Source organism: Dama dama, chromosome 17 (genome assembly GCF_033118175.1).
Source record: "Dama dama isolate Ldn47 chromosome 17, ASM3311817v1, whole genome shotgun sequence".
Taxonomy (NCBI): Eukaryota; Metazoa; Chordata; class Mammalia; order Artiodactyla; family Cervidae; genus Dama; species Dama dama.
In genome coordinates, this window is record NC_083697.1 from 13976523 (window position 1) to 13995616 (window position 19094).

General features: G+C 42.1%; 1 protein-coding gene and 1 long non-coding RNA gene across 3 annotated transcripts in view; one reads left to right on the forward strand and one right to left on the reverse strand.

Moving 5' to 3' along the window:
• The window catches only part of LOC133071613 (uncharacterized), a 352151-nt gene that overhangs the window by 227744 nt on the left and 105313 nt on the right, over positions 1-19094 (forward strand). The window contains exons 6-8 of the long non-coding RNA XR_009696472.1: positions 4960-5000; positions 11447-11512; positions 12439-12591. This is a non-coding gene — a long non-coding RNA (uncharacterized LOC133071613). The remainder of the gene's footprint in view (positions 1-4959; positions 5001-11446; positions 11513-12438; positions 12592-19094) is intronic.
• The window catches only part of SYNPO2 (synaptopodin 2), a 200804-nt gene that overhangs the window by 80538 nt on the left and 101172 nt on the right, over positions 1-19094 (reverse strand). The window lies entirely within an intron of this gene.

Sequence of the window (19094 nt, forward strand, 5' to 3'; positions counted from 1 at the left end):
TATAAAGTGTTCCTCACCACAATAGGTATACACCAAGTAGTAAACAGTATTAATAGTTGCTGTTATCATTATATACATTGCACTTGGAGCTTAATGCAGACTTCACGTTGAGATATCTACTTCCCTTTAAGTACCTAACTTGGGATGTGGTCTGAGTTCTGTCTTTAAAAACAGACCAAAAAAGGACTCTGATTCATTACAAAGACTCATTTAAAGAACTTCACAGATGAGAGCTAAAGGCTGGAATCATCCTGCAACAACAGCTAAAACAATCACGGGCATTTAGATCATGAGACAGCATTGCTGTTTGTGGCAAGTAGGTCCTATGGAGAATTGCATTGGAAGTAAAAGTGTTTCTTGTATCCTCAAGAAATCTAGAAGAATAGACTGAATACATCATGAGAACACATTTGTTTGTGTGCATTTTTATTAGTTAGTGATAAAACAATCAATATAAATTATTTATGATACAAGGATCTACGGTTATTTGGTTAAAAATCTCAGACAATTTAATCATAAGATCTAGGTTTATCACATCTCCCATCAGGATAATCTCATTCTTATATGGGCAGGCATTTGGATAAACAAAAGACAAAATTAAATTAACTAAATAACCAAAAGCCATAAACAAAGGACATCTTGCTCTACAATGCCTGGCATTTTAAACTTCAGATTTCCAATACATTCATGTTAATTACATGCCATTTCCTGCCAAACTTACAGTCATGCGACCTAAGTTAGCACTGTAATTAGCTTTTGCCTCTTACAAAACACTCTGCTTTTTTTTTTCCCTCTAGCTGATGAGCTGCTGGGTGCAGAACCTCTTGAATAGTTTTAAAGAAAACTTTGGCAATCAATCAGTGCTCAGACTTTCATGATCCCCCAGTTCACATGTTGAATCAACAAGTGCTCAAACTGATTCATCCAATCCATTGTCATTCCATCCCTCAGCTCTCTACATTCCTTTAGGTGATAGGTCTCCTCTTTCATATCAGGACTAAACCAATAACACACTTTAATGCTCTGAATGCCAAGCTCATGTGATTCTTCTCAGCTCAGGTTTTGTCCGGAGGCCCGCCTAGGAAACCTCTCTACGACAAGATGTTCAAGTGGGCCACATACCTTGCTTGCCCAACAGGCACAGTAGATGAGTAACAAGTGTGTTTATAGATTTTGTGGTCCTCCAGCTGTCGCTGATATAAGTGTCTTCTGCTAAAATTGGTATATTTTTGGCTATCTGCTTCATCCCCTGAGTAGTTCAAACATCACCAGCAGGGCCCAGTGGTCTGAGGATGCCACATTTAGATTCTTTGTAGGTATAAAACAATTTGTCAGAAGGTTGCCTAATAAGGTGACAGTAACTGACCCAGAGACCTCCAAAAGAACTAAATGTTCAATAGCAATAAAAAGGGAACATTCATTAGATCAGGGACAGTGCACGGGACTGGAGATCAGCCAGTCAGGCTTTAGACTGTGTCTCTCCCAACTTGCTGGGTAAGAGTAGGTAAAGCATGAACTCACGCCATCCCTCCACCACTGTTAGTCCTGGAATCAAAGTTGCTAATAGAATGTATTTTCAACCTGTTGAAGATGAACATTCACTTGAGAATTCCTTTACAATTTAGAAAATTCAGAATAATATTTCAAATGTAAAAAGCATATATGTGTGTGTGTGTGTGTGTGTGTATGGAGGAAAAATGTGAGGAGGAGGAAGAATGTGGAGAGGAAGAAAAGACCCTGAAAGCAGTTAAAGAGGTTCCCAACAGACATCAAGAACATCTTACGAAGCTGTGGGTTATGTATAGGATTGAAATCTTTGTCACAGGAGCATAGGCCAAGAAATCTGTCTGCTAAGAGCACTGTGCTTAAAGAGTAAATGGAGGAGGGAGGGAAATTGCTGGCTTACACACAGCTATTCAGCAAGTGGATGGGTCCAAGAGTTGAGTGGAAAGTTGTTTGAAGATGTCAGAATTTCATGCAGACATGTTAACAAGCTGCACTTGATCCCGTGGACTATGTTTTTCCTCTGAATTTTAAACCAACTGAAATCAAGAGACCTCATAAAATGAAGTAAATTTGTCTAAAGTAAAAAGTTTCCAAATAAATTTAAATCCCCTAAAATTATGTTTCTCTACAATGGCTAACAGCACACGCTCTATTGTGCTTCCTATTTCATTTCTACCTTGTAAAGGACTTTTTCCTTTTAAAAAGAACACACACGCCCACACCCCATCCCACCCCATCCCTACATACTACACACTTGGCTTCCTGCCTCCAGTCTCTGCCTTCTTTAATTAATTCTGCAAATCAGTGTCAAAGGATGAATAAATATTTCTCTCAAGTTGCTTTACTATTTAAGGACTAACACTGACTTCCCATTAATTCTCAGATCTACTCTGCTTGGTTTTAGTAGTTATCTTAATAAAATAAGCCTAGCTTTGCCTGACTACCTGCCCAGGGTCCAGGGTAGAAGACACTTTCTCTATGATCAGAGCCAGAGTAGAGCCTCTAAATAAAACCACCAGAAGATGCCTCAGATCTGAGTAGCGAGAGAAGCTGCAACCATGAAGAGGAGTCAGGATACAAAAACTGGAGTGTGTGTGTGCTAAGTCGTGTCCAACTCTTTGCGACCCCATGGACTCCTCTGTCAGATTCCTCTGTCCATGGGATTCTCCTCTGTCCATGGGATTCTCTGGGCAAGAATACTGGGACGGGTTGCCATGCCCTCCTCCAGGGGATCTTCCAGACCCAGGGATCAAACCTGCGTCTGTTTTGTCTCCTGCATCGGCAGGCAAGTTCTTTACCACTAGCGCCACCTGTGAAGCTCAATAACTGGAGGGCAGTGAAGAAATCTCTGTAAGTGAGGGGCTTAGAGACAGGCTTGGAAGGTGGGCAGGAGCTTCTGAGACAGGCCGGAGTTCCAAAACTAAGAGCTAATAGCAAGTCCAATCTAAGTCTTCACTTACCGTACAAGCAAGATCCCCACAGTCTGATCCCCACCCCATGGCCCCATTCTTGCCACAGTTCTGCCTCACCCTACTCCTTCCTCCAGCCTAGAGTGTGGTCACAGCGAAGTTCTCCCAGTACTTAGAATACGCCAGGCTCTTGCAGGACTCTACACCTCTGCATGTGCTACTAACTCTGGAGTGAATTCCCATGAATTCTTTTTTCTTGAACTTCATTAAATGCTGTCTTCACCTTCTTTTTAAAATTCTATTCTGTCCTTGTTCATCCAAGCTCTTTTCTGCTTCACGACAACTGTACACGCTATTTCTGCCTAGAAAACATGTACATGCTATTTCTTCCTCTCTCTCTTTGTATGGCTAACGCCTTCCCGTCCTTTGGTTGTTGGCTAATATCAGAACTGACATCCTCCCAGCCCCTTTCCCCAGAAGCACAGTCGTTAGAGCCACTGGGAGCCTCCATCGGGCTCAGCCCAAGCACTGTTCAGAGTTCCCTGCAAAGGTCAGTGACTAAGGAGCCTCAGCAGCAGCATGAGGCTGCTTCTCTTTCTCCACTCTCAGCCCTCTCTCCTCTTCTTTAATTCTCTCTCCCAAAGTCTAATCACTTCAGTCGTAAGCATTTCCAAACCTTCACAGAAGTTTCATCTTTGATTAAAATTTCTCTAGAAGATCACTCACCTCTTGTAGATAATGAGCAGCAGGTCTTGCATTTCCCTTCCTTGATTAAAAGTAAATAAATAAGGTGGTCACACCAAAAGGAGTCACTGAATGAGGCCAGAACTGGCTTTGGGAATAGAATTTGAAGCCATGGAACCAGTGATCTTACCTGCATAATTTTATGTTTACACACAAGGTAGCTGATTTGGAAAGACATCTTAGCCTGGTCTGGACTGAGTCCCAAGCTACGTTAGCCTAGCACTCTTGCCATTTGAAAGTCACAATTCCCCCAACTCAGCCCCTCTGTTTATCCTTAGTGAGTCTATTTGTTTGGTTTTGGCCTGCCCCTCCCTGTGGCAGATAAACTCAAGAAGGTCTGGGGTCACATCTGTTTCGTTCACCATTGTGTCCCCAGCTTCTGATACAATACTTGGTACAAAATCATGCTCTGCAATCATGTGCTAAATAAGTGATTGAAAAAGGGTCTTACTTACTTTTTAAAGATTAAGCAAACAATGTTAATTCCTAGGTAGAGCCTCCCCCTTTCTCGGGCAGTTACTGGTTCTTGCCTCTAAGCACCCACCACATTGTATATTCTGCTCTTACAGAGCAAGGGAGCAAACATTTTCTGAGGCTCTATCACATGCACTGTGGCAGGAACTATTTACACGTATTTCTCCTTTCATTCTTTCAACAATTTTAAGAGACAGTACTTTTTTTCCAGATTTACAGATGAAGAAACAGGCTCAAAAAATCCAAGTCGCACAACCCATAATAGGTGTCAAAGCCTAGATTAAAGCTAGGACCCCTTCCCTCTTTTGCAAAACCCCTTTTCATTAGATCATGCTGTCATACAGTTGGAAGCTTGATATCATAATTATCTGTTTGCAGGTTTGTACCACCCCTGGAAGCCAAGACCATGCATATAAACATTTTTATGTCCACAGCACTGAGCATGGCACCTGCCATGCCATCCTTAATATCAGAGTTAAAGAATATATGAATGAATGAATTTGGGTCTGTCTCCTGATGGAAAGAGGACTTCTGTGGCCTCAAGGCTTGCTCTCCGAGACTGCTGCTAATATTGAGCACGCACTCTCCGGAGAGCTTCTGCCCAGGCCTGAACACTAGTTGGGTCTCCTCCACCAAATCCCTGAGCCTTCATCCAAACCCTTGTTTCTTCTGCCTCCACCACAAGATTCCCAACCCTGAGTGATCTGACTCCCTTCTGCCTCCTGGGGCATTTCTATCTCAGTGATCAGCACAGGGCCACAGAGGCGTGGCCACATGACACACTCCTTTGTTACTTGGAACGTGAACGCTTTTTCTTTATTTGCAGCTGAAGTCACTGCTACCAGGAGCTGTCAGTCAGTCCACAAGGTGAGCCCATGACTCTGACAAATTCTTTTGGGAAATCAAAAATAGCATGCACTCTGTCTTCAGATTCTTTCACGCTTGCTAGGGAGATATAATCGCACACAAAACAATTAGAGAATGGTGCAAACAAGTTTAGAGTCATAGGCCAATTTGAGTCACAGTTTGAGGTCCTGACTCTCAGTCTTAAGCTTGCCAGAGCCTTAGCTCTTCCCCCACTGCACTCTAAAACTCTCCGCACATGCTGTTCGGTCCCCCAGAAGTTGACAGTCTCCTCCCCAGATTGGGCACAGGGTCTCACAGGCATAATCATGACCCAGGGCCTGATGCTTTTAAATGTATTCAGTCTTCCGGCAAGAGCACCAGGATGACACAGCTTGAGACTCAGCCCAGACTAGGCTAAGATGCCTTTCCAAATCAGCTGCCTCATGTGTAAACAGAAAATTTTGTAAGTAAGATCACCGGTTTCAGGAATTCAAATACATTTCCAAAGCCTCATTCTGACCTAATTCAGTCACTCCTTTTCGTATGACCACCTTATTCATTTTTTAAAAAACAATGTTATTTATTTATTTGCATATTGGCTGTGCTGGGTCTTCGCTGCTGTGCAGGCTTTTCTGCGGTTGTGGCAAGCAGGGGCTACTCTTGGTTGCAGCGGGGGCTTCTCAGCGTGGCAGCCCCTCTTGTGGAGCATGGGCTCTCCGGCACGAGCTTCAGCAGTTGCCGATTCCAGGCTCCAGAGCACAGACTCAGTAGTTGTGCATGGAGTTAGCTGTCCCGCGACATGAGGGGTCTTCCTGGACCAGGGTTTGAACCTGTGTCTCCTGCTGTGGCAGGCAGATTCTTTACCACTGAACAACCAAAGAAGCCCTTATTCATTTTTTGTAATCAATAAAGGCAAACTATGAGACTTGCTGCAATACCAGTTGAGTGACGTTTAACCACTCTGAACCAGTTGAGAGGAACTTTAATCAAAGTTGAGCCTTCCGTGAAAGTCTAGAGACCTTTAAGACTGAAGTTACTAAACTTTAGGAGGAAGAATAAAAAAGAGAAGAGGAAGAAGAGGGAGGTGTACATTGCCTTTTGAAGCTCCTCAGCCACTGCCTCTTGCAGAGAAGGGAGCCTGAACAGAGCCAAGAGTGAGGCTCCTGTGACTCTGACATCTGTGCTTCCAGGGAAAGGGGCTGGGGGTCTGGATCTGCAGCACTTCATTTTAACATTAATTGAATCCCTTCCTTCTGCCAAAATGAAAGGTACAGTCATTTATTAATTTACAAACAGAAGTCCAAATTCTTAAGATTTTCTTCAGAATAACTTATAAATAAAGAAACAACCCTTGGAGCTTTCCTAAAAGAAATACTGGATGCACTCTCTAAAACATCAGTTAGAAATAAAACAGAATCCAAATGTCCCACCTTGTAGCGTCCAAGCAATTCCTATTTTTAGAAAGAGGTGTCAGCCAACCTGCTGTATAAGGCTGTGCTAGGAGCCTTGGCTTTTAGGGAAGTTCCCTGCTCTTCCCTCCAACGGGGTTGTTTCATTTCACTTATATGCCTCTCCATTAACACCTTCCTCCCATCTCCAGGGAGAATGAGCTTCCTATTTGGCCTAAAAGTGCTCTTAAAAACATGCTAGTGTACAATATGAAAAGCTAAACACAAAACCAAAACAGAAAAAACTAATAAGACACAGGTGCACATGTATCTAAATTAATGTTAGAGATATTGACAGACAAATAAAATTATAAAATATTTGCTCTAGTTGTTCAAATAAACAGGATGAAAATAGCTTTTTGCTCATAAAATTGAGTTTGAAAATCAAGGCAGTGTGCTCATAGTACCAAATGCATTCTGTTTTATTTGTGTTTGAACTCAAATTCCCCCATTTAGTAGCTTGTATGAACTTGGGGAAAATTATGATAATTTTAGCTACTATATATTGAGAAACTATTACACATCAGGCACTGAGATAGTTATTTTCCAAGTTACCTAACTTTTCTATGTCACTTTTCTTTTCTGTAGAGTTGTGATGATAATATAGTCATTATATGTTTTTATGAATATAGAAAAACATGGAAAACACCTAGAGATGCAATAAGTGACTATAAAAATAACTATTTTAAAAATAAAAATGGAACATTGCAATAGCACTGCTAGTATATTTAAACAGCCATCTAATTCTCTGTCTGTTCTTAGATGCATCAGTATTAAGAAAAGAGTCCAGAAGCAATGATTCTGGTACATATTGGATATTTTAATAATATGAAAAAAGTCAAACTAGAAATAACTAAGACAACAGTATCTTTGAACCAAAGTGAAATTCTAAAGAGTGAAAAGCATATTATTTGATTTCTTTTCCTTGATGTATTTTTGAGTGGGTTTGTCTATGTTCGAGAGGAAATGAATTTTATCACAGTTCTAGAAGAAGGACTTAGACCTTAGTTCTCCATCTGTTCTACCTTTATTAACTTGTTCTGTGAACTTGATCCAGTCCATTAACTTTTACACTCATCCATTTGGATATCTATAATTAACTCATTAGAGAGTATTTATTTGTAATTTCACCTAGAACAATGATAAGGATAATGAGATATCAAAAAAAGACTTTGTCTTGGCATAATCCAGCAAAACTGTGGTGGTTTTACCTCGTGAGACATAGCACACAGCGCACCACACGTGAATGGGTAACAGCACCCCACTGGGATTTTTCGGCCCTTTCAGAGATGTTGGTAGGGGAAGTTGTTGGAAGCTTTAGAGGGAAATGTCAATAGCATGCTGAGTAACATTGTGTTTCCTGGTTCCTCTGATCCAGCCAGGGCATTGATTTAACGGCTAGATGAGATGGAAAAAGGAAGAGCGTGTACAACAGTCAGCCTGAAATAGCGTGTGGAACGATGTGGAGGTAGAGTTGCTAGCCAAATCCCTCTCAGTAAGGGACGGTGGTCTCTGCTGCCCACGGTGGCTCAGCCCCGTTCTAACCCTGGCCCACTCGTATACTGAGACAGTAGAAGTGGCCACATGTGCCGACTATCTCCTCCCAAGCCTGGGGGAGGCCAGCAGTGTTTCCCTCACGTACCTTTGATACAATCAATGCCAGTTGAGATCAAAGTCAAGTTTCTGCACTACTTTTAAAAACACACAAAGTCTAAGAAAGATAAAAGGCCAACATTTTTTCAGATCTTATCCTTGGTGATTTTGATCAGATGCTATCTCCCTACAGGTAAACCTATTATTGTTGAAATCTGATTTTCAACACTCTGAGTGACCTTGCAGAATGTCTGATAACCTATAAGACACTCTTGGCACTTTCCATTTGAGTTGACATTTTTAGATACATTGAACTTACTTTACTATCCTTGGTTCATAAAAACTAAGCTGGTAGAAAATGGCAAACTGTGCTGTACATTTATGGCTATGGTCTCCATGTGACTGTTAGAAAATAAATGAAAATATAAGTGTCAGTAAATGTGGGCTATAGCATAGAACATTCTGTCTGCCTATTTGATATGGGAAAGGCTACAGGGTTGGGGAACATGGGTGGATTTAAAAATAAACCTTAGCATGTAAAAGGATTTCAAATTGTCAAAATGAAGGTCATTGATGCCGAGTTGGGTTTTTTTTTAATTTTTTTTAAATTGGAGTGTAATTGCTTGACAATGTTGTATTAGTCTCCGCCGTACAACAGAGTGAGTCAGCGACAACTGTACGTACATTCCCCTTCCCCGGAGCCTCCCTCCCGCCCCACCCCACCCACCCCGCTAGGTCATCACAGGGCGCCGAGCTCGGGCCCCCACGCCATCCGCTTTACACGTGGCAGTGTATAAATGTCAGTGTCTCACTCTCAATGTGTCCCACCCTGGCTTCTGAGTGGGCACTTTTGAGTGTAATGTAGAATGGCAGGCTAGAAGAAAAAAGAACTTTCTTTCATGGAGTCATACACTTGTTTGTTGAGTTTTTCATTTTAGTTCAATGGAAGTCCAAGGAAAACCCAGCATTTTCAGAGGAACAACATCAAATTAAGATTGCTGAACAACTGCTCACATTGGAGGAGCTGCCCTACATCTCTGTTCCTCTCAACTTCATTAAGGGCTACGGAATTATGTAGTGAATGGTGGTGTTCATGAGAAATACAGCTGAGCAAACTGACATAACCATAAAGGCAGGCAAGTGTGGACGGCATAGTACAGAATTAGATCCTAGGTCAGGGAGAATGTAAGGTCACTGAACCAAGCTCTGCACAGGGTCCAGCCCAGCCCGCAGATGTTAAAACAAGACGCTTCTGGATGCCTAATCCACATTCAGTAAATACTTGTTGATTAATTAATTGACTTACTGATTGACAAAATGGTCTCTAGGGATGCCAATTTGGATGACTAGGCTTTGACATTAACTCTATTAATATGTCAGAGGCTTAAGCAGGTCTCAACATTTTCCTGCCTCAGAATTCTCATGTCTACAATGCAGAGATAATCATCTGCTCACAGCAGTTACAGGAAAGAAGAGAAGATGGGAAAAAGGTGAGATTATTGTTGAAATCTGAGGCACCCCTCTCCAGTTGAGAGGTGCCAGCACCAGATACTGCAGGGAATCAGCTTAACAGCTCCGCTGTCAGCCTCCTGAAAGGAGAGACAGAGGGCGAGTCCTGTTCCAGGAGCACGAGGCATGGCCAGGCGCATGAAGCAGGGTTGAAGGACTGGCAGAAGCCAAGGAATGTTCAGCAGACAAGCAGGATCAGCTTGAAAACCTCTGGGGAGAAATCTCAGGGATGCTCTCCTCTTGAAAACCTTCCCCCAAAGCCCGCTCCTACTCTATCCTGTTAGAGCAGAAGCTCTCAAACCTGAGCATCTGTACACAAGGATCATCTTGGGATACTTGTTATCAGATTGCCCGGTCCTATCCCTAGAGATTCTAAACTATCACATTTCAACTGGAGCCCAGAAATCTGCATTTTAGCAAGGACTCCAGGTATTCCTGCAGCAGGTGGTCTAGGGCCACAATTAGAGAAGGACTGACTTAAAGGGGACCCACCAAGCTTTGTACTTGTTAATGATAGTGCCAGCACCCGTGATGACACGAAGATGCCATTGGGTCTCATAGCCAAACAAGGCTAATTTTGGATTTCTTGGGGTACCAAGGACTAACATCATTCAGAAAACATTCTCTGAGAACCCATCATGTGAAAAGCATTGAACAACATAAGAATGGTCACGTGCACAGGTAATTTCAAAACCAGGCTGACTCTGAGAGAATCAGCAAGTCCTTAATAGGAATCCTGCAGACAAGGAGGCCTTCTAAACGCCGGGATCTAAGAAAGCACCTTGGAAATGGTGCCATCAAAGGTGAAGCTGGAAGGAAGATCGGACTGCACCTGGTATGAAGAAAAGCACCTCAGGCAGAGGGAAAGGTTTAAAACAAGGGCAGGGACGCCTCAGAATCCAGAGTGATGGCATGTGCCCGGCCTGTGGAGTGTGAGCTGCCCAGAAAGCAGATCAGGAAAAAGGCTACAGGGGTGGGCTCTGACCACACCTCAGAGAGCTCCAAACAGTAAGATGAAGCTTGATTTTTGTCCTGAAGGCAATGTATGTAGGATTTTGAGAAGAGTAGCTAAAAAGGATGTTTCATTTGTTTAATTTAATAGGTAACACAACGTTTAACTTAAACAGTATTCTTTTTTTTTAATTGAAGTATAGTTGAAGTTATGCATGCTGGGCAGTGCAGCCAAAAAATTTTTTTGGTTTCATCCATGGCACAGCGGTAAAGAATCCACCTGCAGTGTAGCAGACGTGGGTTCGATCCCTGGGTTGGGAAGGTCCTCTGGAAAAGGAAATGACAACCCACTCCAGTATTCTTGCCTGGAAAATCCCACAGACAGAGGAGCCTGGCGGGCTACAGTCCATGGGGTCGCAAAGAATCAGACATGACTTAGTGATTAAACAACAACAACAAAATAGTTGAATTATGAGGTTGTGTTAATTTCCGCTATACAGCAAAGGGATTCAGTTATACTAAATATAAATTCTTTTTTGTATTCTTTCCCATTATGGTTATTCACAGAATAATGAATATAGTTCCCCGAGCTGTACTGTACAACCTTGTATATCTATTAAACAATATTCTTAATAGTTAATATATCCATGGGGCACAGAATTCTAAAGAAATAAGATGGTACATAAATGTAAAATTTCCCTTCCTTCTACCCCTGTGCCCCTGCTGTTTATTCTGGAAGCAACTAATGCTACCTATTTCTTTTGTATGGATACGACTGTTTTGTAAAATAGATAATGTCCCAGTACTGGTCTGATAGTAATGGAGAAGAGAAAGATTAATGACAGAGACACCAGTTTGGCAATCACTGCAAAAGTCCAGGTGATGAAATGAGGCATTAAGTAGAGTAGTTACTCTGAATATAAGAGACTCTAAAAAGACACTTCATCATCCTTTACTCCCCTCCAGTGTGTTTACAGATGGCACGGTAGGAGTCCAAGATGACTGAAATTTTGCCTTGAGACTTGAGGAATGGTAAGGAGGGGAAGCTATTTTGTGACAAGGAGATGGGGAGGCTGTGCGGGAAAGATGAACCCTGTTTTGGAAATTTTTGTTTGTGAAATGACAAATATTCCATTAGCCCGTGAGCTACATAGCTTGGAAGAGAAATATATACCGGGAAGTCAAAGGCAAAGAGGTGGTAGTTAAAGCTGTGGGATCAGATGAGCTTGAAAGAGGAAGGTAGAAGGGGTACTGAGGACTAAAACACTCCCACATTTAAGGGGAGAGTAGAAGAACTCAGCTCAACAGAGACTGAGGAGGTCCTGTGTTACCGAATCCTGGGGAGGAGAGAATTTCAAAGGGAGAGGCATGGATTTTGGCTAACACCACACTGGGGGAACAGACATATGATGCAGTAAGGAGAACCGCTGAAAAGAAATCAGTGGACAAGCTGGTGATGAGCAGATTACTGATGAGCTCTAAAGGATAACTGCTGAAGAGTGGTGAGGGGGGAATCATACAAGGGAGAGAGTGGGGGGAGGCAGAGGCACAGAGGCCTGTGAAGACCTTTCTCTCAAGAAACCTACTATGAACGGAAGGAGAGAGGAAAGGACCTGGGGAAAGGGAATAAGGCAGAGAAAGGACTTTTTTTTCTCCCCTGCAAGTGTAGTGGGAAAGGTTGATGAGAAAAGGGTAGAGTTAGGAAAAATATTTAATGGAGCAAGATGGCTGTAAGACATCAAAGGGGAAAAATTGAAACGAAGGGAGGAAAACCGAGGAGTTCATACCTTATCACCTCAGCTTTCTCAAGAAAGAAGCTGAGCTTACCCCCCATGCTTGAGGGAATTTTTTGGAGGTCTGCTCCCTCATGATCAGACTCAAAGAGTTGTGCTGAAAGTACATTTGGTCTCTGAATAATCTTGGAAATGCATTCAAAAACTATCGTGTTCTTCCTGTAGCCCATAAAGAAGAGCAGAGCAAGGAACACAGAATTCCTTCCAGATGGGCTTCGGCAGACAAACATTGGGCTCTGTTACGCACTGATATTTGGAAAGAGAAAGTAAACATCGACTGCAACTTGTCTATTAACATCCTGTGAAAACTACCAAAAGGTACGTACAGTGTATGGGGGAGAGGTGGGGGATGAGTGGAGTCAACATGCCTCCCTGTGATTTGGGTCAGTGCAGACACTTCCCCAGAATTCATAGTCCGCGATTCTCCAACGACAGAATACAATGCCTTCCTCCTTCTCCCCCCTCTCCTCGTAAGCCTCCTTCCTTTATCTTCACTTGCCCATCCCAGATTTACTCCCAGAGTACCAAAGAAAGGCAGAGAAGCAGCATTTCTGCCCAGGTTAAAAACAGTTATAATAAGGACATATTAGTTGTGAAAAACTGTGTCCTCCAAGAGGATCACAAGGACCTGAAAACATATCCTGATTTTGTTCCCAGGTTAATATATTTTAAGTTTAACTTGTTTTGTTTTTATGCTGTCCTAGTCCTTTCTTCTTCTTTATTTTTTAACTAACACTCCAATTTTAAATCTCCCTCAAATGAGTGGCTTATATTGTGCCTGCCTCAAACAATTATATAAAAAAATTATGTAAGTGCATTTAAAGTTAGACATTTATTCCTTCATTTTAAAATCTGATATGACTCCCAGGGAGTGTTTCTTATTGTTTACAGTTTATTTCTTGAATTCCAATAGAGTAGTGTATATATAAACTCCACATTGTCCGTTTTCTTCTTAGGCGGAGTATGTGGGTCAAAACACACTTCTAAGGCTATACTGCCCTCAAGTGGTCTGGCTTGAGAACAAACAGCTGTCTTTTTTCTGGATGGAAACAGAGTTTCTCATCAGACTTGTCTGACTTAGTATTAACTTCTGACCAGGAAAACAACAACAACAAAAATTATTGTATGCCAAGTCTGAAGAGAATGAGGGAAAAGGAAGATTTTATTTCCCAATATTCTCTCAAAAGGTATAGAATAAAAAGTACAAAAGCAAGAGCCACAAGCTTGTTTTGTTAATCATAAAAGAGCCACAAGCTTGTTTTGTTAATTTTAGAGTAACTGTCTGCACATGTGTGGCCACAGGGATGCATTTGTGGGATGTGAGCTGAACTGGCTCTGTTAGGCCTTCGGGGACAATCTTCAGCTTCTCAAGGGCAACCCCCTCATCAGAACTCATGACATCATGTTCCACAACTAAGGACACACAGTTGTTTGGAAAGAATGCATTCAGGGAAAACATTCAACTTTTCCCCGTGTGGCCAAGAATCTCAAAAAGGAGGCCAACAATTAGGATGATTGCATTAATCACAGGGTGGCTTGTGGAGGAGGGTACCGCTGTGGAGGGCCTATAATGGCAGCTCTGTGGGGACTCTGCTCTCATTGGCCACCATCAAGGCCCTCTAATGCCTATGGTTAGCGTCCCAAGTTGTTGATGGAAAAAGGAAGAGACCACCCTCGAAGGGATGAGCAGACTCAGGATGTGTTGGGCTGTTCTGGGCTGGACTTAAGAGGCAGGTCGGTTATGGGGTATTTGGCCACTCAGCTAGAGAGCCCTCCTGGAACAGGGCGGGGGGGGGGGGGGGGGCGGTGGCAGCTAAAAACGCAAGCGGCACTGTCCCTTGTGGTTCTGGTATTTGGGGTGATTTCTGTTCATCATGAAAATCCTTCAATAATGAATGATTTTTGAGTGGGATAACAGTTCTCATACACTGCTCTTCGACTGGGCACAGAGGTGAACTGGGCTGGTCCAGTGAGTAGAAACGAGCTCTTAATTCATCAGTTATCTGGTGCAATGAGAAGGCCTGGGAAAGAACACTGTGCTTAGTAACTTGGGATCTGGAATCAGCTCTGCACGCTGGTTATGTGACCATGAGGGTCACTTAAACTTTCTGGGCTCAGCTTCCTCATCTGCAAACTGTGACATTGAGCTCAGGTTAGTGGTTTAAAGACTGCTACATGGGTGTGCCCACAGGCTAGTGCCAGGATGCAGAGTCCTTTTTCCCCTCCTTCTTTAGGCAATAGCAAGCCCACTTGGATTCACTTTATAAATCTAAATTTGAAAACCACGTGATCAGATAGTCTATGCATCTTTCCTTTCCAGCTACATTATTCCGTGGCCAGGACAGGTAGTCTGAGCGGTGAGGATGACACCCACTGGTGACGTTCTTTTTCTTCTTCAGTGAAATCATATATGGCTCTCAGTCCAAATGCTTCCCTATAAAATGAGTCCCGTCTGATTCTGACATTCTGGGATGACACCAAGTGTGTGTGCCGGAAGAGGGGAGAAGAGGAAGAGGTGTGAATCACTGCGATCCCACAGCTCCTGGGGGACAGAGGCCAGGGAAGGAAATGGGCAGAGCTCACCAAGCAAACACAAGTCTAGGAGTGTGGGCATGTGAATGAGTGTGGTTAGACTCTATCAGGAAATCAGCCAAAAAATGGAAGTTTGCGGCTAAGGAATGGTCTGGAAAAAAGACTAGGGAGCATAGACAGAATAACAACGTTGTAAGGAAAATGATTTATTAATATATATACATGTCATATATATTATATATAAGATATAATTGCAATTTTTTTTCTCAGGAAGATATAAGGTCTGAATGGGCCCCCAAAGAGAAATACACTAAAAAGCATTAAAAATTTCCAGAAACGGAAGGTTTAATACACTGTACATGCATCTCATTCCTAGTAGGAGCCATCATTAATAAAATTAGTAAGATTTGTTTTCATCCAGGAAGCTTTGCCTTTAAGTTCACTTAAAAACAGAATAGAACATAAAATGTGTACAGCTTTATTTCTCAATCACTGGAAGTTTTTTCCCTCTGTAGTGTTTAAGTTGAGATCATACAGGTGTGGATGAATAATAGTTGGACTTCAATCCCCTCTCTTGATAACATGTGATACAGATTAAGTACCCGACCAAGGGACTCAGCATCATGAAACAGCCACTGTTCTAGCTCAAGTATGCCGAGTAAATGCAGAAAAAATTTCTTTTCCACTTTGTGTTTTCATATTGGCATCTGTCATTTTATCAAGAGATTATAATTTATGAAATTGCTCAAACTGTAGTTCATAGTTACATGAACTTTTGAGGCCTGATTTGTATGCCCCTCAATAGATTTCTCTATTGATATGCCCCATGATTGTGCTGAAAATATTGTATAGATAAGTGAATGTTCATCCAGTGAACAAATATTTACAGAGCACATATTATAGGAAAAGCACTGAAGTAAACAATATGGGGATGCAAAGATGGGCCAGACACAGTCCTTGCCCACAGAGTGCATACAATCTAGGAAAAAATGATGTGTGTAAGCAACCACAAAATAAGAAAGTAAATAGTTGACTACTAGACACACGTGTAGTAATATGTACTTCTGGTATAGAGTTAAGGGTGGGGTTTTAGGTAATTTTTTCAGGAAAGGGTTTATGGAGCAAACATTTGGTGCAGGTCTTAGGTGTACATAAAATTTAGGTAGAGGTGGGAAGAGAGACTGTGGCAGGCGGGACAGGGACAAAGCTACGGAGGTGGGAGAGCACAACCCGCGCTGAGCGGACGCGAGGCCGGCAGAAGGCTGTTGCTGCAGGGGACGAGGGGTCGGGGGGTGAGAGGCAGTAGACAAGTCTTGACGGGAGGCTGGGACTATACTGGAGAGGCATTTTTATTTCTGCTGAGGGGAGGGAGGGGTTTTATGGCTGCAAGCACAAAATATTTAAGAGGGAAAGTGACCAATACAAAATAGCCTCTGGAAGACTATCAAGTTAGCCCAGGTATAAAACGGTGAAAGTCTGACTTAGAGTGATGGCATTGGAAATGTTGTGTGACTGTGTGCACAATGGGACGTAGTACTGGAAAAAATGCAATTCACTTCAAAGTCACTGCCCAGGGTAAAACAATAAGTTGGACAAAATGAAAAATGTTAGAGCCCTATACATAAAAACATTATAGCCACTTTTCAGTGGATGGGCTAAATGTGTGTATGTGTGTGGTGTCAGGTCTGGGGTAATTAGTGTGATATATTTGTACCCGTAATTAGCCATAAAGTCCTGCCATCGTTTTCCAAAGTAAAAGAACATTCTTTAAAAATTAAAGTGAAAAGAAACATAATCTGGAAGCAGGGAGATGTGGTTGGGTACTCATAATCATTACTTTGTAAAGGAGGTTGAGTATTTTTCCATTTCAGCAAGTCATTAGAACGAGTGGAAAATCTACTGGAAGACAGATACAGTCTGTAAACAGAACAAGATAATGTAAATTTCCTTACAAATGGTCTGTAGTTCTTTTCTTGTTTAAAAAAATGAGTATTACACCAAATTCTTTTGTATTTTACTTCCCTGTTTACCATGCTAGGGAAAATTTCATATTTTATGTCAGGTGTAAGTGGACAATTGAAGTAAATGACTGTCTATAATTACAAAAATTAAAATGGTAACAAGATGTAGTCATTGAATTAATTCAACAACTGCAGGTTGAATACTTGTTCGGAAGGCAAGTTTGGGCTAAATTTTCAGGGAACCAAGAGAAAAGAAACTCAGCTCATTCATAAAAACTCTTGAAATTTAAATGACTAAATCTGACTAAAGAATAAGAGGAAACTAAAAATCAATAAATCATCATATTACAGGCCACTGATGTTACTCAGGAATTCATCTGGAGAATTTAGAAAATTCCCAATCCTCAAATTCCACAACAGCATATAATTGCCATGAAATATCCATGCAGCAACAACTTGACATCATCAGAGGTATGCTGGACAACAATTCGGGCTGATTTCCTGGGTTCACTCACTTGGCCGGTGACCCACTACCTCAAACCAGCTTTGCAGAACTCCCGAACGGAAGTCTTTGCAAGGCTGCAAACAGCAATACACGAACCTCAGGGATTAACTGAAATGTCGACACTGGGACTGTAGCAGTACACAGGGTCAAGTACAGCAAGAAGCCTGAAAAGGGACGAAAAGAACAAAGGAGTCCTTAGAACTGAGTTGGCTTCTCAGAAAATGAGGGCTTGTGTTGAGAATGAGTCATGTTCAGGATTGGTAGAAATGAGAGGAGAATGGGGAAGGGAAACATCCCAGCATGTGGCCTTTCCTGGCTTCTTGCTTCTGGGCTCTTTCTTCTCCATCCTCTGGATTGGCTAGATCCCTCCTACAGGCTTAGCACCAACTCAGCCAGTAGGTCAGTCCTTTGCTTGGGCATGTGCGGTTTCAGCAGCTCTGACAGTGGGCAGCAAGCCTGTTATTAAATGATAGGTGCCATAGCAGGCACTTTATTTAATCATCATACCAAATCTGTAAAATATTATTTTCCCAAGTTCCCTGGTAGCTCAGATGGCAAAGAATCTGCCTGCAATGTGGGAGACCCGGGTTTGATCCCTGGGTCAAGAAGATCTCCTGGAGAAGCAAGTGGCAACCCATTTGCAATTAACACACAAATTATATAAAGAAATCAAGGCTCACAAAAGCTAAGCTAAGCAACTTGTGTGGGATCATAAGTCTGGTGGCAAGAGAAGAAAATTCAAGTCCAAAGTCATTTACCATGGTAGATTCACTCTCGGGCTCTGAAACACATATTCCTAGCCTTGAGTTTCAGAGGCACAAGACTGGGTTACTTGCTGGTAGGTTTTGATTGGGTGACTCAGTTTTGACAAGCTTCTGCCTTGTTCTACAGAAACAATCCTGTAACTATATTCCTGCTTGTCTTCCTCGTTGTGACTCACCGGCTCTTCTACAATGGGACTCTCTTCTTGCCCTTGTCATGCATCCTCCTTTTCCCAGGATGGAAATCTTATTTCACTTGAACGTTTAGACTCTACTATGAGATAATAGCTATCCCTAGAACTGTCTGTATAACTAGGTTTCTCAGAATGGTTGTCTTGGATTCTGCATATCTGTCTGTCATCCATATACTAGTCCATCCCCACCCTTGAAGTCTGGCTCTTTCTGAAAGGAACTTCTTGCCCCAGACTACCCCCAATTTTCTCTTCTCATATCTGTCCCAGACTCCATTCTTCTTGTTACACTTTCTTCCTTTCAGTACTTGTTGTTCAATTGCTGAGTCATGTCCGACTCTATGTGACTCCATGGACTACAGCATGCCAGGCTTCTCTGCCCTTCACTATCTTCCACAGTTTGCTCAAATTCATGTCCACTGAGTCAGTGACACCATTCAACCATCTCATCCTCAGCTGCCCTTTTCTTCTTTTGCCTTCAATCTTTCCCAATATCAGGGTCTTTTCTAATTATTTGGCTCTTCACATTAGGTGGCCAGAGTGTTGGAGCTTCAGCTTCAATCTAGTACTAGTGCTAGAAAGATGTGGGAATCTATCTCCCAAATTATTTATCCTTCCACGTGCAGTTCTTTGTCCAGCTCCTTTAACCATGTAGCTGGGCTATCTGTGACTCATAAGGTAAGTATGGTAGAACAGCGGTAGGAAAAAGCATAGTGTATTCTTGAGAGGTGCAGAGTTTGACCTCACAAGGGTGGGAGGGTATGTTTGAAAGGTCACTGAAAATAAAGGTGAATTACCATTGCAACAAAAAGAATAAAATACTTAGGAGTATATCTACCTAAAGAAACAAAATACCTATACATAGAAAACT